Source organism: Protopterus annectens, chromosome 5.part0, assembly GCF_019279795.1.
Source record: "Protopterus annectens isolate FY-2018-M chromosome 5.part0, PAN1.0, whole genome shotgun sequence".
Taxonomy (NCBI): Eukaryota; Metazoa; Chordata; order Ceratodontiformes; family Protopteridae; genus Protopterus; species Protopterus annectens.
The window spans coordinates 879,241,889-879,263,755 of NC_056735.1; the positions used below are offsets into that span (position 1 = coordinate 879,241,889).

At 36.8% G+C, this 21,867-nt stretch overlaps 1 protein-coding gene across 1 annotated transcript in view; it reads left to right on the forward strand.

Moving 5' to 3' along the window:
• Nucleotides 1–21,867, forward strand: part of CHRDL2 (chordin like 2) — a 714,636-nt gene that overhangs the window by 684,503 nt on the left and 8,266 nt on the right. The window lies entirely within an intron of this gene.

The following is a 21,867-nucleotide window of genomic DNA, read 5'->3' on the forward strand; positions in this document are numbered from 1 at the left end:
GCCATAGTACACTTGAAAAAATAACTGATCATATGACATGTTCGTTCCTTATCTTTATATATATTAACACTGGCATGGGCAAAAAGTATCATTCACCATTTTGTTTTCATGCCTCAGTTTACAAATATGATACACTTGCACAACTCTAGGAAGCTATTTATCATTACCTGTCCATCGTGACCATCATGAACGCAAGTTTTTATCTTCTGAAATAGCTCTGTGTCCCATTACTTTTGAATGGACGGTTATAAACCACTGCCTTGAGTGTCTGCAGACCTTTTAACATTTCTGAATTGATTAGCATATATTTATAAGCAACACTTTTGTTTCCCAAAATACACCAGTATATTTCAACACTACAGGTATAGTAATCACTTCCCAAAACCTGTAATTCTGCACCATCAGATTTTAACATGGCTCGTATCGGATGATTCATATCCTGCACATCCAGTGTCAGCCCACTGGCAATGTCAGTTTACAACATTCTGAATGCTTTATTTAGACAAACGTCAAAAAATGACAAGCCCGCCCATAATGACTAAAGAGTATACAGTTCTTTTTGAAATTACAGTAACTGAAGCAGGGCAGCCAGCTTTACAGTTTTATTGGCGGTCATTGCTGACATGCAATAAAACTTCTCTGCAGACTGAAATAGCGAAGCAGAGTGAAATAAACACTGCGCTCCTCCCACTCTAGTACTCTAAATCTGCTTTGCACAGATGTTAAGTCCAACCCTATACACTCTTACAAGACCTATACTTTTAAAATTATATGCAACACAGGCACATATTCATGACAGCTGAATGGTAATGTTTAAATCCATTAATATTCAAATCCTCCACATACACCTATAGTATTTTGCAATCCCCTCCCAAAATAAACTGCCACTGCACAGTGGTGTTGAAGATGCTCATTCCCCTTGTTCCAAACATAGTTATATTCTGGACCTCTAAGCAGAATGATTTGTTGACTTTTAGGTGCAACAAACTATAACATTTGTTTAAAAAGATCTCCTCATCCAACCCTGCACTTACCTCCCCATAGTTATGTTTAGGATATCCAAACAGAACATTCTTCTGAAATATATTTTCAAGAGTAAAACTGTGATCATAAAATAAAGTGAGCCAATAATAAAATAATAAATAAACTTGCCTAAACACTCATTGAATTCATCAGTGTCATGTATAATACCTTAATCAACACTGTACATCAAACAAAATATAATCAGGATAAACCAATGTTACATGCTTTTAGTCCATATGTCTTAATTTCTTAATCTTCTAAACAAACACATTATACCATGACCCCCCATTAATATTCCAAAACCTGCATGCTGATTGGTCAGCGTGCACATTGTAAATCGACTTATACTAATGGAAAAAGGTCCGGTCGCCCGGACTTTTTCCATTAGTATAAGTCTTTTTTAAAACAGTGTCTCGCTATGTTAAAGGAGTTTAACATAGCGAGACAGGATTAAAAAAAGCAACGGAGATCTCTGTTGCTTATTTTAATCCTGTCTCGTTATGTTAAAAGCATTTAACATAGTGAAACAGTTTGTAAAAAGCAACGGAGATCTTGCTTTCTCCGTTGCTTTTTTCAAAACTGTCTCGCTATGTTAAATGGGTTTAACATAGCGAGACAGCTTTAAAATAAGCAACGGAGATTCTCCGTTACTTTTTTAAAGCTGTTTCGCTATGTTAAACACATTTAACATAGTGAAACAGTAAAAAGCAATGGAGATCTTGCTTTCTCCGTTGCTTTTGCCCACAGCTCTGATGTACTGCGTAGGCATATGCATGTGCAGTACATCAGAACTGCCTCAGAATACCAGACAGCTATGGAAGGGCAGCAAAGAGGCATTATACAATGCCATTATTTAAGAAAAGTAATTATTTTGTTTCTTAAATAATGTCATTGTATAATAGCAATAATCCACTTCTGGGTGTGGGTAATGCTGGATTTACCCACGGTTAGCTTTGTTTGGCCACTCGGGCTTCACCCTCGTGACCAAACCACGCCATCCGTGGGTAAATCCAGCATTAGCCACACCCAGGCATGGGTTATTGCTATAGTAATCCATTGCCAAATTCCATGTATATTCCTTACTGCTTATTACGAAACTTGCTCCCAGCAATATACGTATCTACAACCTGAACTTCTCTTAACTTTCTCATTACTTGGCAGCCTGCTGATTATGGACAAAACTGTTTTTTTTTTACCTTTCATTTTATGTGACTTTAATAAATTGCTATATCTTCACCATTTCATAACATACTGAGACAAGCATTTCATTGCAGCATGTATGGTCCCTACTTCATGAATTATGTTGCTGTCATTTTGCATATTTCAGAAAAAATGTCATTTACACAGTTTGCGAAATCATATTTTGTCGATGAGCTATGCAATGACAATTCAGACTTCTGAACATAGATTTCCCTGCTTGAGTATTGTGAAAGTCTTGTGTTAGTATATTAATAAATGCTAACAGTAAGATGCTATGTTTAGTCTAGCTAACATTTACTTATGACTTTACTTTAGTTTTATTTTGTACCAGATTTGTAAATTGCTATATATGGCACATCTCATGAACAATGACATTACCCATGGGCATTTCTGTCCCAAAATATGATTTAATACAGGAAACATGACTTCTCACAGCAACTATGAAATCCCCTTCAATATGGAATTATACAATAATGCTTTGAATATCATGACTCAGCCCTACAAGATCAGTATGCTCAAAACTTTGGCTCAAAAGTCTGGGTTTACTTTGATTTTATTAAAAGATGACATTTTACATTAAATATACAAAATACCATGTGTGACATACCAAAGACTTCAATGTATAAATACCTAAGTTAAGTATTTTGAATATTTGCCCCAAAATATTACTGCCACAGGCATAAATATGTTAATAATTTGGTAATTCCCTGTAAGATAACCGAAGCTCAACATTTCTGCACCAAATATATCTCGGTGAGGATAACATATGTAACTTCAGGAAAGAAATAACTACAGTTGTGGGGAAAGAGAAAGAGAGAGAGAGAGGGAGGGAGATAAAACAATAAGAAATATTCACTGCACTTAAAAGCGTCATTTCTCAAAAATGCATGCCCTGTCTTTATATTTTTCTTAATGTTTCATTCAAAGCCTTTACTTTTTTCTTAATTCTTTATTTAGTTGTCTTTCTAAATCTTTGTCTTTATTTTTCTTAATTATGCAATTAACTGTATTTCTAAACTTATCTTCAAATCTGTTCATCAATGTTTTAAAGTTTCATTGGTACCTTAAGTCTGATTTTATTTTGTAGAACTCAAACTGCATGTTTTATGCTTACAGTTGCCATATTTTAAAGGGCCACTTGAGAGAAAGTCTTTTTATTGACATTGTCAAAGCACTGGACTGTGTCAACCACAGCTATCTACTAAAGTGCTTACCTACATCTAGATTTGGCTCCTCAGTATTCGAATAGTTTGCTAGCTATCTTTCTCACAAAAAGTTTGCTATAAATTCTAGCAATACATTTTCTTCCCTTACAAATGTCATCACTGGCATTTATTTTTATTATTCTGTTTACATTTGCTAACAGTGGTCCTTCCCCAAGGTTCATTCTTCTTCCCTGTACTGTTTATTTTATTCATTGATCACTTTCCCTCAGATCTGTATCAGCTCTGATCCGTCATCCTCTATGCTGATGATCTAGTCTTCTATGATTCTGCTCCACCTCTCAAATCAGTTCTACACTGTAGTCAGTATGCCCTAGTACCCTCTTAATGCAGCTACATAAAATATGTGTTTAACCATCACAAAATAAAATTAATGTTCTTCAGCACTCAATCAAAACTGAAGAAAAAATTATATATATATATATATATATATATATATATATATATATATATACCGCATCTCCCTACATATAACAGCCAAAAATATGTTGTGTGTCCTATTTCAGATTCTTTAGTCTCTTCCTTCATCCTCACTAACCATGTCTGTGCACACTGACAACCTGAGGAAGAAATAAACTCAACTTTGTATGGCTCTGGTAAGAGTTTCCATTTCCTTACTCCATAGCCGGCCTTAGGCATGGGCCAACTAGGCAGTCACCTAGGGCGCTTCTCTATTAATCTGGATTGTGTAGGTAGACCAGGATGGGGGTACCGGGTGGTGTTGAGGGGTGCTGTGGAGACCTTTTGCCTAGGGTATCAGATGACCAAAGGCCTGCCTTACTCCTGGGAATAGAGAAGCAGTATGTAAAAAAACATGTTACAGTCTCCACTTGAATGTGGACTTCCTATTATTGTCTATGCCTCCAGAAATAATCTATCAGACTAAGGGTCTCCAACAGGGTTTATCAGATCTTCTTCCCTTGTCTTCTTACCAAGCGCTATGCCATTCTGTAAGGCATTCCACCAACATGTGTCCAAAACAGTAAGAAAATCCTTCTATGTTGCTTAACTTATAAGCAAAGGCATAGTATCTAGGCCCAGAGAGAGAGGTCATCACACAACTGTAATCAGACCCATCATAGAGTATTATGCCCCCTTTGGTACGTACCTGACCTGACACATTCAGCAACTAGAATGTCCACAAAGGTCTCTTGTAAAAGGAATACAGGAAGTAAGCACAATGCCCTGTGTTGATCACCTCCAAGCCCTGTCTCTCTACTCTATATAATACACACTTCTAAGAGATGATCTTTGCCTGGCATATAAGGCATCCCTGGACTCTGTCACAAAACAAACAGCATCAGAAGTACTAGATTAAATGACCTATATTTTGCTTGTGCCATAAGTTAGGCATGTTGGAGAGACAGATATATTTCTCAGAGAATTCCCATTCTCTGGAACAGGCTCCCCATCCATGTGAGGCACCGTTCTGCCCTATCCCTATTTAAGTGCAACCTGGACCAATGGATGGGTAACTGGAAATTCACTCCTGGTCTGGCTCCTATGTCTTTGATGGACAGAAGCAGTCAGTGAATCACCCCTATATAAATCAAATTTGTGAGTCATATTTGGGTTGCATGGCTAGGCTTATGAGAGTCGTAGTGGTCATTAGCCTAGTTTACACCTATGAACCTATTGAAAGGGACCTCACATTCATGACTGTGCTGACCTTTTCTTTATCCACAGAAAATTCCAACATAAGACATACTATTCTTCAAATTAGTTGTAAAGAATGTTCAGTATCAGCTCTGTTCCTAAAAAATAAATGTATTTTTAACAGATATACTAATTATACCAAACACATCAAATACATTATAAACAATAGAATTATATCTCAACATATTAGACAATGGAGTTTTTACAATAGGTTTTTATACACATACATATTCCTTTAGATTTAATAGATTTAATATATAGACATTGTTATGTATAGCTCTAGATGTTTTAACCTATGTCTTTAGTTGAGCAATGTTTTTAAATGTGAGTATCCCTTTATTTCACTAGTATTTTCCACTCACAGCTAATTGACCTGAAATTACTAGTTAATTAACTTATCATGTGACAGGGAAAGACTTATAAAATGGCACTGTTTGTAACTGTTAAATCTATTTCCAACTTGAGAAAGCTCGGTATTTAGCCGAGTGAAAGTGCTTGTTCTTTATTAAAGTCTTTTGTAATAACGTACTTGGCATTCTTCAGTTTGTGAATTACGTTGGTCAGATCTCGCTTTGAAGCTTGCTGTTCCTTAGCTCTGTTCCTTAGTTAATGATGCTACCATGGTTGAAACTACTCCAAACAACTTAAAATACACAGACTGTGTTTCGTCAGTCCTAAATTATGGGATACACTCCCCAAGAACATTAATAGCTTCATAGGTTCATAGGGTGGTACTAGGCTATTGGCCCTAGGGCCTATACAAGCCTAGCCATAACAATTCTCTGGCTATTTCTCCTCACAATATTTAGAAAGTTCCACTCAGACTATAAATTCATTGCTACTTCTAACCGAAAAAGCCTTCTTCCATTGCTTTAGACAATCAGCTGTGACCTAACAAAAATCAATTCTTACATAAATCATAAAGCTCAAGCAGTTAAATCTAAGCCAGGTATAACAAAAGTGTCAATAAAAGAAAAAAAAATGTCTCAAAGAAACATAAGGACAGTATGATAAAAATTTTGACACAACAAGCTTTCTCAAATGTGCTTTCTCAAGTTGTTCAACAAAGAGCAAAAACGCAACGTAAATCATGAATGCATACTTAATAAAGACCTCCTACTGGCTAAAAGTCAGTGACCAGCATTTTATCAATTAAAAATCATTCAGTATGCAGCAATTATTCTAAAATGCTTCATTTTCAATACAGACTTCAGACTATTCATACCATTCAACACAGGAAATCTATCAGCTCTTAAAAGTGAAGAATCATATAACTGACAAACCATCTTTTAGTTACAAAATATATATGAATTTAAAATAGAAATTGTTTTATAAGGTACCAAATGTAATTAAAAATGTAAGACTCAGTCAAAGAAAATGTAATTTTTCTTGTAATATCTGCAGTTTTTGTGAATATATATTTAAAAGTAATGTATATACACATCCAGTTACTGGATGTGAATACAAAAATAACACATTTGCAGATTGAAACTTTATGAATGTGGTATTTATTTTTATTTGCATGATTTATTCAGCTTTCTATGTGGGTAAAATTAATAGAAAGTTTAAGGAACATGCCATTTGTCCAAAATTAAAAGGAAACTTAATACTAATGCACTTTGTAAACATCAGTGAAACTAAAAAACACATCATTTGAAGTTTATGGTATTGCAGAGTATGTCTGAGAATTTAAGGTGCAGTGATATAATTTCTAAGACTGAATATATACAATCAAATGGAGGTGGCCCAGACCTGTGAGTATTGCCCTCTGCCTAAAATAAGTCCAAAGGAACAACACAAAATGCCGCAAAGGGAAAGTAGACCCGTATCCAGAAAAGGTCCTAGTGCTTTTAGACTTGAGTGGTATGTTACTACAATAAAATAGACAGGACCAGTATACCCAACCAAAAATGCTCAGTAGAAGTAAGAAATGCACCAAAGCGAGGTATCTCTCTGCCTTATAGGTCAGCCAGTGTCCAGTTGAATCCCAAAGAAATATATAGTAGATACTCCAAATAACCGGTAGACAGAAGTTCATTCCTCAGTCCTTTATTACTGCATCCAAGCGCTACTTAGAAACCAAACTAAACCGGTCACTTCTGTTCTCCTTGAATTCTGTAAAGTATTTGGCACTGTATTCCAGCCTATCCTGCTAAATACCCCTACAGTGTAGGAATTTTGGCTCTCTACAAATCAAGTGTTTACATCATGTACCTGCAATGAAAACTGCTGCCACTATTAAGAAACTCCAATCTTCTTCTTCTTTCTGCTTTTACTGGTTAGGGGTCACCACAGAAGAACAACAGTCTGCAGAACAACTGGCAGTCAAGTTTTATGGTGTTGTATTGCCAGCCCGGCGCCCAACTTTCGACAGAAGGCACGCACACACATAGACACTCACACCTAGGGCTAATTTAGAATGTCCAATCTATAATGATAAATCCCTGCCTTACCAGCTAAAGGTAAGTTGGTCAAGGCATCTTGGTTATTTAGCCCTGTCCTATTTATCAGTGTAGGAATCAGCTACTTGATTGAGTATCCTAAACTAGACACCAAGCACTCACCTAGGTCTCTCGGCCTCCACTTTAAATTACCTCACCAGCTACTTATCCAGTGGAACTCGATGTATCAAATGGAAATCTGCACTCTTATCAAACTTGTTTATATCTATTAGAGTGCCACAATGTTCCTTTGTTGGTTCTCTGAAGTTTAACTACTTTATAAACAATTCGCATGCAGCATCTGGTAAGGCCATACCCTTATAATATATAGATGACTCCACATTCATCTGCTCTGCCTCCATCCTCCCTGAGATACAATGCATCACACAACAGTGTTATCATCCTTAGAGAAATGTCTTGGCCATTCCCACTTATTGGTCAATGCCAAAGAAATTAAATTAATGCTCTTTATTCGCAAATGTCTTAGAGATTCAAACAATTACTTATACATGTATTCCTCAAGCACTACCTTGCTTGAAACTGCCCCCTAAACCATACTGCTTGGAATTACCATTAGCAATAAAACTCAAATTTGGAATTCACATAAAAAAGCAATTAAACCAACCCAGCACAGACTAAGTTTCCTCTTCAGAACAGTCTACTGTCTGATAGCACAACCCCCACTCAAAAAAAAAAAAAACAGCAACCTACCTCCTGCCAAGCCTACTGTATACTTCTCCAGTTCTTACAAACATCCAAAGGCCTCAACCAATTAGAGCAGTGTTATAACAAAATAACTACATTTGTTGTCGATAAAACTCATTACTGTAATGACCTAATAACCATAAAATGGTTTCAATTTCCTAAATACCTGACCTTCTCATGACTAAAGGTTGCACACAATATCCTCTTTTTACCCTGAAAAGTATCCAGTAATAACTCCAAATAACAGAAGGGTATAATCCCATTAGACCACTGCATTCTAAACATAAATAAATTGTAACCTCACAAAAATCTTCCAATAGCCATGGGGATGCTCTATTTTCTACATTCATATCCAAAAATAGAATTCTTTACCCTCATCAATTAGTCAACTAGCAAATACTAAGCTCTTTAAGGCCTATATTAAATCCCATCTATCTGACTCTTGATACTTTGCCTTCTTGTCTCTTCCTGGCTAGAAACTCTTTTTTTCTCATCAACATCTGTTAATATTCTTAATGCTAATAATTATCTTAATCATTGCTGGATCTCTCCAGAATGCCTGCAGGTCAGTAACATAATTCTCTGCAGTAGTCTGTATGTGCTTTATTGCACCAGATACCCAGTGGAAATAGTTCCTTTGAACTCCCTTATAGTTTCTTAGGTTGTTTATATTTGTAATGCTGAATATATCTTATCTAATTATTCCTATAATAACATTTGTTCATCCATATGTTGCTCTTTTTTTTTCTGTATAATGTGTGAATTGCTACTGTGACCTTGTGCAGTGTATTCTTGAGAGAGTTTTTTGGAGAGCCTTGATAGAGTATAACCTGGGATGTGCCAGTCCATCTGCTACTATTTTTCTTGTATTATACTGTTACTCTGCTCAGTAATGCTGAAAAACCCATTATCAATTCTTGGAGGGAGGGCATTGCCTCAGTGTATTTTCATTGTCCTGTCTGCCATTACATCTCCATATCTTGCCTTCACTGCTCTGCAATACAGTTTACTATTTGCTTGTCTGTCAGTGGTGGACTAGGCTATAAATCCCCATTTGCATTCCAACTGTAAACCTGAACTCCTGCAGGTAAGCAACTGTATATGGCCCTAGTCTAAAGTGCACAGAGACTCTAAGGAACCTGTATAAACTTCATACCTCCCAGGGCCCAGTATATGGGTTGTACTGTGCACCAGCCCTCTATACTTGTCAATAATGCTTGCCTATTGATAAACTTTTAAAAGGTATGCCATAAACAGAGTACTCTAAATGCAAATAAAAATCTAAAAATGGGCTGAGTATTTCCACTGCGGCAAGGGTATCTCTTCACAGAATCAGTCATTTTGCTGACCTCATTGTTCAGCTGTATTAGTTTCTGGTAGCCACTCATGAAGAAATATAAAAAATGAGCAGCTTCTTGGGCAATACTATATGACATACCCAGAGTGATGAATTCTGAAAGAATTTTTCAGGCAAAACTACCATAACAAAACCTGCCTGCCACTGTTCTATGAAATGTGTGGATATATGACTTGGGTCACAAATTCACAAACATGTGCAAAGTATCCCGCAGAAATGGCTGCCACACTAGAGTAATGCGCCAGATTAGTTCTTGTTTGCATTTTGCTGTATTTTTCATACAGAAGACAACATAGGAGTTCTGCTGTCATTCACATCTGACAGGACATGTTTTGTAAGAGCTTTGAGCTTGCTTGGAATCACTTCATTCAAAATTCCTCCACTACATACTGAACGTTGGTCAACTATTTAGAAGCTACCAGATGAACTACCACACTGACGAAGTACATACAGTAGATATAAAAAGTGTACACACCCCTGTTAAAATGCCAGGTTTTCGTGATATAAAAAATGAGACCACAATAAATGATTTCAAAACTTTTCCCACCTTTAATGTAACCTATAACATGTAAAATTCAATGGAAAAACAAACAAATCTGTTAGGGGAATAAATATAAAAATTTAAAAATGTACAATAAGCTGGTTGCATAAGTGTGTACACCCTTAAACTAATACTTTGTTGAAGCACCTTTTGATTTAATTACAGCATTCATTCTTCTTGGGTACATACCTGCCGTCAATTAAAGAGACTCTGATTAACCCCAAATAATGTTCAGCTGTCCTAGTAGGATTTTCCTGACATTTACTCAGTTGCCTGCTACAGCAAAAGCCATGCTTCGCAGAGAGCTTACAAAGCATCAAAGAAATGTGATTGTTGAAAGGCATCAGTCAGGAGAAGGGTACAAAAATATTTCCACAGCATTGGATATACCATGGAGCACAAAGAAAACAGTCATCAAAAAGTGGAGAAAATATGGGACAATAGTGACATTGCAAAGAACTGTCCGTCCATCCAAAATTGATGAAAAGACAAGATGAAAACTGGTCAGGAAGGCTGCCAAGAGAACTACAGCAACACTGAAGGAGCTGCAGGAATTTTTGGCAAGTACTGGTTGTGTACAAATTGTGACAACCATCTCTATATGTCTGGGCTATGGAATAGGGTTGCAAAATGGAAGCCTTTTTTTACACAGAAAGACATCCAGGCCCAGCTAAAATTTGCAAAACAATACATGAAGTCTTCCAAAAGCATGTGGGAAAATGTGTTATGATCTGATGAGACCAGGGTGGAACATTTTGGCCACAATTCCAAAAGGTACATTTGGCGCAAAAACACTTTGCATCACCAAAAAACACCATCCCCACGGTGAAGCATGGTAGTGGCAGTATCATGCTTTGGGGTTGCTTTTCTTCAGCTGGAACTGGGGCTTTAGTCAAGGTGGAGGGAATTATGGACAGCTCCAAATACCGGTCACTTTTGCCCCAAAACCTTCAGGCATTTGTTGGAAAGCAGAAGATGAAGAGGAATTTCACCTTTCAACATTACAATGACTCCAAACATGCATCCAAATCAACAAAAGAATGGCTTCACCAGAAGAAAATTAAAGTTTTGAAATGGCCCAGCCAGAGCCCTGTCCTAAATCCAACAGAAAATCTGTGGGGTGACCTGAAGAGGGCTGTGCACAAGAGATGCCTTTGCAATCTGACAGATTTGGAGCACTTTTGTAAGGAAGAGTGGGCAAATATTGTCAAGTCAAGTGCCATGCTGATAGATTCCTACCCAAGAAGACTGAATGATATAATTAAATCAAAAGGTGCTTTAACAAAGTATTAGTTTAAGGGTGTGCACACTTGTGCAACCAGCTTATTGTACGTTTTTTGTTTTTTATATTTTTTCCCCTAGCATATTTGTTTGTTTTTCAATTGAATTGTACAGGTTATAGGTAACATTAAAGGTGGGAAAAGTTTTGAAATGATTTATTGTGGTCTCATTTTTTTATATCACAAAAATATGGCATTTTAACAGGGGTGTGTACACTTTTTACATCCACTGTAAATAGAGAAAATCACTCCATGTTGTAGCCTACCTTCAGACCCTCCCAGGCAAAAGTAAAAGTGTTGACTGCAACATTACAAGAAATTGATGTGTGACACTGATGGATGTAATGTGTGACATTGTAATCTGTGGTACTGATCAATGTGTTTCTATATGTATTCAAAATGTAAAATTTCTATTTTCTGTTGGAGCTTTTCTCCTCGACCTCCGCTGAAAATGGGCATTTGTAGCCCAGTCGAACAAACCCGGTCAACAAATATAAAATAAATAAATAAAAATTTAAACTGTGGATTTGCAGCCTAATAATTCAGACTTAAATTTGGTTATTCAACCACCTCAGTTTATTCCAAGCAAATCTGGTAACTCATCCATTTGCCTTCTCAGGATAATGAACCTCTAACAAAAGGTCACTTTTATACAGGTTAGACCCAGTTGATTAATTAATTAAGCAATTACCTAATGAACTTCAATTAATCCATGTTACATTTTAAATAATGTCCTATATAAAAAACTTTAAATAACATATTTATTAATTCAAATTTCATTTAACACACTCATTTCATCTTAAAAAGTTAAATTACTTCCAAATTTAAACCCTTAGAGCACAATGTTCTATAATTTAATCTCATTTTACTTTCTAGTTCACTTAATTTACTAGCAAAATCATCCCTCTGAACAAATACTGTTGGACTAAAACACTGAAAAAGAAACAAGTGTCTGAACCTTGGTGAACCTTGTGAAAATATTCTGCCACTGGACTCTTTAAATTACACTTCCTAATTTCCCCCAAATGTTCCAGAATTCGAATTTTTACTTTTCGTTCCAGTCCGCCTCACATACCTCTTAGTAATGTTACAGTCACACCCAATGATATACACTACCCCACATGATTTACAATCAAATCTCTCTCTAGAAATACATTTTCTTTCATTAATTTTAGTTCCTAATCTTAGAACAAACCTTACAATGCCCACATGCAAAGGAGCCCCTTCTTTCAAAAACTATCATTGATTGTCTGTGCCTAAAGTTCAACATCTCTTTCAAATTATTATATCTACCATACAAAAACATAATCTCTGAAAATGGTGAATATTTAGTGACATAAAGTTTTTGTCACTATTATCCTAACCAACAAAGTTCTTCCTTATATGTTTAGTCGGGTCTATATTATATATTCGAAGTTTCAAAACTTTGAACCTCATGTTCGACAACATATGAGCAAAGTTTGAAACATCAAAAATATAATAAAAAATAAAAAAAAAATTACCTCAATGCTGTGAGCAGGAGGCAAGCCCCCCTGTACCCCTACACCCCCCTACATAAATATAACAATTCTGAGATTGCACTTCAGTGAAGAAAAGGGAAATTATCCCATTCTGCGCTGTATGGAGACGTTGCTTTTCACCTTTGAACTTTTTAAATTTCGATCATATGGTGTCGACCATATGACATTTGAACTTTAAAAAGTTTGAATAATTAATAGGGACCCATTTAGCCAACCTCCACTGTTCATCACCTTTTCTTCCTTCAATTTCATCAAGTTTCTATCTAGCATTGTTTAAAAGTCCCAAAAAATACCCACGAGCTAAGAGTCTATCCTTAACGTCTATTAAACCAACTTCCTTCAACTTCTCCTCTGAAGTATTAAAAATGATTCCCCATAGGGAAGAGAGCTAATCAAATGTCATGGATACATGCTAGTTGCATGCAAAAAATTTTATTGACTGAGGTCTCCTTGCAATATGGTTTGTGTTTAATAGTCAATGCCCCATGAACATAAACCTCTACATCCAATAAATGGATAGATTCCTTATTCAATTCATACGTAAACCTTCGACCATGCATATTCCTGTTTAATTCAGTCAAAAACTCCAGAAATTGTACCTCATTACCCCTATAAATAAAGAACAAGTCATCTGTGTACCCTTTGTACAAAACTAGATGTTCAGAAAAAAATTTTGTGGAGTACAAAAATTTCTTTTCAAAATCTGTCTTGTAAATTATTGCATAAGTGGGAGCAAATGGAGCTCCTATCGCTGTGCCTTTCATCTGTAAAACAACTTCATTACCAAAACAAAAATAGTTATGCGTCAAACAAAATTCCAAAACAGTAATGAGAAAAGATGTGCAGGGTCCCTCCCCCATTACATTGTTGACTGCCTCTAAACCCCATCTAAGTTCAGTGTTTGTGTACGAAGAACTAACCATAACCCAATAAAAATCCTCCTCCCAACATAGACCTTTCAAAATTTCACAAAGTTCCAAAATTTTAATATGTGCAAGAACGCTTTGCAAATATTTCTTAAGCTGACAATCCAGAAAAATCCCCACATTTGGCAAATATGAACCAACTCCTGACACAATGGGCCTACCTGGTAGATCTATCAAGTTTGTATGCACTTTAGGAATGGCATAAAACACCAGATCTCTAATTTCAGAAATATGCAATTTCTTCACATCACTGGTGATGAGGAAACCCAACCTTTCTCCTCTTTACAGAATTTAAAGTAACGCTACATTAAACCAGGCAACTTGGTTATTTGATAATTTAATATATTCCTCTTTATTTAATATAAATCATTCAGCATCTTACAATACTTAGACTTACAGATCTAACACTTATCTGGCAATACTGGAAACAGATGCAGTTGATCTAATGTCAGAATTCTCAGGATGTACAAAGGCCTTGTCAGAAAATACTTAAAGATCATGTCTAAAGGAGCCTTTGGTTTTTGCATAAAAAAGTGTTTGCATGCATCATTATGCATAAAAATTAACAGTTTGATAAAAAAAATAATGGGTGGCTTTTTGCCAAACTATTAATTTAACAGTGTGGCAATTACATAACTTAATTTACAATTACTACCCATGCTAGTCCACCATAATTAGGGTTGTAACCCAAAGTGATGTAACTATCTCCTTCCCGCCCACAAATATTAATGTTGTAAACATAGATGTGTAAATTTAGACTTCTGCATTTGGAAGCAATTTATAAAATAATTTTATTAGTAAACTGGAGCGAAACAACTTTGGTTTTTGCATAAAAATGTGTTTGTATGCATAAAAATGCATTGCAAACAGTTTTTTTGTGTGGAAAACTAAGGTTGTTTCACCCCTTTAGACATGATTAGTAATATAATTCATACAGAACAGGCTCCCAGTGTTGTGTGTAGGGATTTTGTCTCTACAACTCAAGTATATATGCCATGTACCTGTAGTGAAGACTGCTGGCACTATTAAGAAACTCTGATCCATAATAATTAAATTCCTGCCTTACCAGCAAGAGGATAAATTGGTAAAGATATGTTGGTTATTTAGTTCTGTCCTGTTTATCAGTGAAGGCATCAGCTTTTTCAATGAGTATTCTAAACCAGACATCAAGCAGAGAGGAAAATACTGTGCACATTAGCATTGGCACTGAAATCAGTCAAATGTAATGCACTTGTTGGCTATGGATCTTATTGAAAGATGAGACAGAAATTTCCAGTGATCCAGACACAAATTTTGATGGTGCGAAGATTATGGTACTGATAACTGATCACCAGCTGATGAATGTAGCCTACCTTTATTGCAGAAAATGACTTGCACAATCCTCCAAACACCCAAATTAAAGCTCCCATCCTAAAGAAGCCTCAAGCCAGTGGGTCATCTGTCAAAAGATTCATCAGGACAATATAAATGGAAGCAGATTGACTGATGGGTAAAACAGTATTCTGACAGTATTAGGCAGTGTTCTATATATTTTCCTGGATTTATTTCCCAAGAGTACTGCTAAGGGTAGATGGTAAATAATATAGCAAGTGGACAGTATGTTGGGTGATGACTGATGGCTCTGTCCCTTAATCCTCTCATGATACTTTGTTTTATTTTTTTATTCTCTTTTCTGTCTCCCCTGACTCCTTTGCTTCATACAGTACAAAGAACTGTTTATTTTTTTTAAAACTGTGCCTTATTTACTTCACTATGGTCACAAAGTACAGTGGAAGCTTTGCCATTCACTCACTTTCTTGAGTAATGCTTGCAGCGCAAAGGTAAAATACCTGTAGAAACACAGAGTATTGCACATCATTCTACCCTGGTATTATACAAAGGTATTTCACTGCAGGGGTTTCTTCAGTAAGGTTACTGTTTTGTCAATAGATAACAGACCCATTACTAAGAAACACTCTCATTATACAATTTAGAAAAAATAGTAATCCATCCCTTCTTATCTCCTCTTCCTTGTCCATTTGTGGAGAACCTGGATGCAACATTTGCTATCACTTTGATCTCTCTAATGTACACTGTTGCTACTTGTTCTCGCCTATCACAGTTGCTCCCTTGGGCTATTTAATGTAAGTAGTATGAAGATAGATACCCTGAATGGGGGCAGAAAGGTCCAGCAGTTATGGATCTAATTCTATGAATAAAGCTAGGTCAGCAGCTGATGCCTTTACTTTATTCCATTTAGAAAACTTCATAAGCCTTCGTATTTATTGTGACTGTATGTCTGAATCCTTGTGACTGTACTTCTGATTTCCACTTATGTTTGATATGGACCTAGTGTGGTTATTTGCACTTGATGGGGCAACCCTGAGTTGAATATCATCTCTGCGAGGCTAAAGGTTATAATGCTGAATATGACTTGGAATGAAAAGATGGCTGTGTTGACTTGTTCTTCCTTTCTTCTCCAGCTTCCATATAATATGACAATAAGTGGGTTCAAAATAAAATCTTTTTAATGCTCCTGTCTTCTATTTTATTTTTCTATCAGTAAATCTCAGTGGACTACTCATACTTTGAGAGTATCAGTATTATAAAGCATGAGATATAACTACCATGACAAATGCCACACATGGACTACTACAAAATTAGCCATCTGTTCCCCTTCCTTGCTGTTGTCCATGGCTGAGAACAGCTCCTCACACCTCAGCCTGGTCGCACCAGGAATCAACTTTCTTTAAAACACACTTGTAGGAGGTCTAGAAGATACTTCCTTTAACAGCCATGAAGGAAACCATGAATTACCTTGCATTCCATCACACATCATGCAAGCACTCTCTGGCAGGAGCTAACAGAATGTGTCATTCTCCCAAATAACCTCTAAAAATCATGTCATTTTCATAAGAAAACAAGGTTGTGGCCTGAAAATCACACCTACAATGCCATTTCTACAGAAGGCTGCTCTCTTAGTAGCATGTCACACATACTCACCCAAATCACCAGTTTGAGCTTGCAGCCAAGAGATGTTAGAGGTGAACTTAGGTTGTGCCTTATGTTCCTGCTGTGCTGGAGAAACATATAGCAATTCATGGACATGCATGCCTCCAGACCTTGTCTATGCAAGGCACCAATAACTATAAGCTTGCATATTTTTGGTGGTGTACCAACATGTTTACGACTGTCACTGAGATTTGGGAAGCTATCATGCATAATTGGGAAGGAGAACAGCATTATTTGGATCTGTACTCATTCGGAAGAGGCACAGAGTTTGACAATATTGGAAAACTCTGTTTTCCCTATGATCTTAAGGATATATGATCTTCTACTGGTACTCGCATTACAAAACTCTAACAAAAGGAATATATGTGCCTGCATGCCAATCATTTTCTAGATGATACTGGTAAAAGGATAGTGCACAATATCAGGAAAACCTCTCCATGCATATAAAGGCCACCTGTGTAACACCTTTATGACCTGTCAAGGTATATGTTGCCCTATGGTGGTGAGTACAGTAGTCATATACTTATGCACATTTCTGTCTCCCATTACTACAGTAGAGTCGTATTGCTGGCAGTTACTAAGATGACACTATCTCATCAATTGGGATACCTGCCTTATTTATACATACCTGTTGGCACATATACCTGATGTATGTAAGCTCAAGTCTGTCCCTAGAACTGTCATATGGCATACTCCCACAGCCATTTCTTTATTTGCTGTATGTTTTACACAGATTACCCCTATACCATTGTTGAACTATATAAATTCTTATAGCTTAGTCTGCATGTCTGGAGGATTTGGTGGATGGCAGCAGCTGGACAATTCCAGCCCTGCTGAAAATGGCTTCCAGCTACAAATTTAGGACATGTGTATGGCATATGTTGGAGAAAAGAAAGGGGGTACTGATCTAACTTTATGGAGCAAGATATGGCAGGCAGTGGTCCATAATATAAATTGTATAATGAGAATGCAATCACCCATTACAGCAGTCAGAAAGTCAAAAGCATGTGCCATACCAAGACAAATGCATGCTTCACAGCAGAAAGGTAATTGTCCATGGAATGTACTTGGAACCAAGAAGTCAGAGTATTTTTTGTTTTCCCTTCTGAGGAACATAGGTTCAGTGATTATCCCTGCTGGAATGAACATTAACATAAGGATGGATCCACTCACATATATTTCAGCGGCTAATCCATGTAGGGAATTCATACCACAGAATTCTGTGCAGTTGCGTTGTTCATAGACACTTTAGGCTGATCATAACTACTAGGTCTAAGTATTGTTTTGGGTGCATCAGGTATACAGCCATGGCCAGGATGACTAAATAGACAGGATGGGTTTATACAGTAGAGCTTGCATGCACACCCTTAATATGGGGTCTACTTCATGTTGTCGTAAGCTGACAATATAGAGTCTGATATTGTCGGCACAACAATATCAAAAGTGAAGAACATTGTGCAAGTAAATGGAAATCTCCGTTTACCTCAATGTAGTGCGGTCTCGGAGTTGGTATATTTAAGTAAGGGGGTGTGGGGGTGCAGGGGGGCTTGCCCCCCTGCCTACGCCATTTAGTTTTTTTGTTTTTTAATTTGTTTTTTTTTTTTAAGTTATTCGATGTTTTACTTAATCGATCAATAAAGTTCGATTAAGTAAACTTTTGATAATGTGATATAGACGCTTAATATGCATGCAACAAGGGTGCAGTTTCAGCACATGTACACATACTCACTCTGATGTGAGTTTTGTTGTGTTTTCACAGAGCAGAACACAGCCAGAATAACACCTATTAAAGCTGGACCTGCAATAATGGGACGATATTTGTACCCATACTGGGGCTGCTGCTACTGCTGCTGCAGCTGATGATGATGATGATGAAGATAAGACACAGATATCTGAGACAGATTCTGATGACACGGTGATACTGTCTTTCTCTATTCTGTGTGTGGATGTAACCTCAATACAGGTCAAAAGTGTGATCTCACCTACACAGGAAGATGAAGCAGTGTATCATGAGCTGTCACCATTCCAAGAGGGGGGAGGGATCCCCATGACTTCCCAAACAGCAACATTCCTTGTCTGGCTGTGACAGCAGTTTCACATACTATGTTTGAAGTAGTATAATGACCATTACACAACCTCCTTGGGTATCCAATATCGCCATGTGTCACAAGCTGCTTTGGACATGTGGGCACCTCTTGAGATCCATCATCACAGTAAATATTAGAGTATGGTATTATAATGGTACAGGTAGCTGCAATTCAGTCAAACATAGACCTGTTTGCTGTATTTCATGGTGTGTATGAGGACATGGAGGGCAGGATTACAGTAATGATTGGTCTCCTGAAGTCTGTGCCTGTCACTGTCTAGGGGTGAATAACCAGCCACCAGTTGTTGCCATCCCACTCCTTTCTCATCAAATGATGGTAATAATGCACTTGAACTTTTGTGGCTATGGCTTGACTATACTAGTATCCTATTACTGGCTTGCTGGAGAGCAAGTTAAATATTTTTTTTATTCCAGCCATTGAAGTTGCTTTGGTGCAAAGTAGCAGCAATTCCAATAGTGATGATTGGTAGTAAATTTTACTATTTTATTTTACCACTAGTCAAATAAAGAGAGGTGAGTGCATTGCAAATTTATGAGTATTGGAGCTGCATATAGGAGTGTAGGGAACAGAAGAGCTGAGGTGATCCTTATCCTAGCATTGCCTGTTAGGTAAGATTTAGTTCTATAGAGGACTAACCATTATTTATTGGTTTTCTTTACAGCTTGGTTTAGGTGGTGGTTGCATTTCATGTTTTCATTAATGATTACTCTAGTAGCTTGTTATGAATTATCACTTAGTATTGCTGAAGGAGAGAATTGAGAAATAATGTTTTGGGTTGGATAGTGTTTAGGGATGAATACAATCAGATTAGACTTCTTGGGACTTAGGAGACATTGCTGGCTGTCTCTGTGAGAGAGCTTTATGGGTGTATTGTACTTTCATCATGTTTCTTTGACAGAGCAGATGATTGTGGAATCATTAGCATATTGGATAAAGGTAGCTTGTTTGCTTGTTGTGCATGACATTTATGAATATATTCAACAGAAGTGGACCTAATATTGAGCCTTGAGGAACTCCCCTGTTAAACCAAGATATTGAGTGTTTTCTCTAGGTTTTGCCTAGAGAAGACATCTTGAGTAGTAATTTTTGATGTGATGCCATGTTGAAATATTCTGACAAATCAAGGAATATAGAAGATACAAGGTTATTTTTGCTTCTGCTTTGGTTTATTGCGGTAAAGACATTTAAGAGGGCAGTGGTGGTGCTGTGATGTGGACAGAAACCCTCTTGGGTAGAAGAATGTAGACAGTTGTTAATGATGTATGCAAGAACTTGAGATTTTATACATTTCACAAGTACTTTGAACAGAGGAGATAGATAGTTGTGGGTGAGTAGTTAAAAAGGTCTGTGGAGTTACACTCATATGTAAGGGAAGTACACAGGATTTATTCTACAGATTGGGAGTATAGCTTTCCTTGATAAAATGGTTTACTAAGACAGATACATGGTATGCCACAGCATCGGCAACCATTTTGATATATTCAACCGGTAAGTGGGCTTCAGGTTTTGATCAATTTTTTTTTTTTTTGATAGGCGAAATTGAGATGGGTTGAAGTTCAAGAGCTTGAGATTGTGATGTGGGGTCTGATGATGTCTGACTAATAGTGGAAGTTTGTGGTTTGTGGCTTTATAAGAAAGGCAGCAGAATTTATAAAGTGTGAGTTAAATTGTTTTGTTATGGAATCTTCTGCTGCCATTGTTGTGAAGGTTGGTTGATTAGTGTAGGAAAAATTAGTAGTTGGTTGATAGTGTAACAGAAAACTTTGGGGACAGTGTTTCTGATTTGCCAGTTGTAATTTTATATAATCATTTTTTGTCAGACTTGATTTTAGATTTTGTGGTATTTTTGAGATGTTTGTATTTTTGTTTGCTGGCATCAGAATTGGATTGCTTCCAGATTCTCCAGGCACTATGCCAAGTGCTATCAAGCTGGCTACAAAAGTAGTAAGAACTCACTGAGTGATTTCATTTTAATCACAGAGCAAGCATACTCAGTGATAGGTGAATATAATAAGAGTTTATTTCAGCTGGAACATAAATTAACTTGTCTAGTGATTGTATTCTTTATTTGTATTTCAGTAGGGTAGCAGTGTACATCTCAGCCAAAAATTATACTGAGTCATACAGAGGACCTCCCTGACAAAGAATGGTGCTAAAGCTAAACCAATTTACTTGTAGCAAAGCTCAATGGAGTGTGCATGTCATTAGAAGCATCCAGAAAACTAGTATAGTGCAGCAAACAGTACAGTATTATTAAAGCAGTAATTAGTAAAAGTGCAATATGATATACATAATAAATAATACACAGTACTGTATTATCCTATGTCTGAGCAGTGGAGGAATGGGAGCCACAGTTAAGGCTCATGTATCACAATCAATGTAACAGTGCAACGATTGAGCAGTGGAAGTACACATCATGATTAACTTAGTGCAGTGTCTGAGCAGTGGAGGCCCACTTATTACAATTAACTAACTGCAGTTCTGAGCAGTGGAGGCCCACTTATACTTAATTTAACAATGTAGCAACTGAGCAGTACACGTAATCTTATCACAATTAATTTAACAGTGCAGCGACTGAGCAGTGGAGGCACACTAATCACAATTAATTTAAACAGTGCAGCGACTGAGCAGTGGAGGCACACTAATCAAAATGAACTTAGTGTTGTGACTGAGCAGGAGAAGTACACTTATCAGAATTAGTTTATCAGTGCAGCAACTAACTCAGCAGCACAGGTACACTTATCATGATTAATTCAACAGTTCAACAACTGAGAGTGCAGGTACACTCATCACAATTAATATAACAGTGTAACAACTTAGCAATGGAGATACACTTATCACAATTAATCTTAGTGCAGCAACTGATTAGTGGAGGTGCAATTATCACAATTAATTT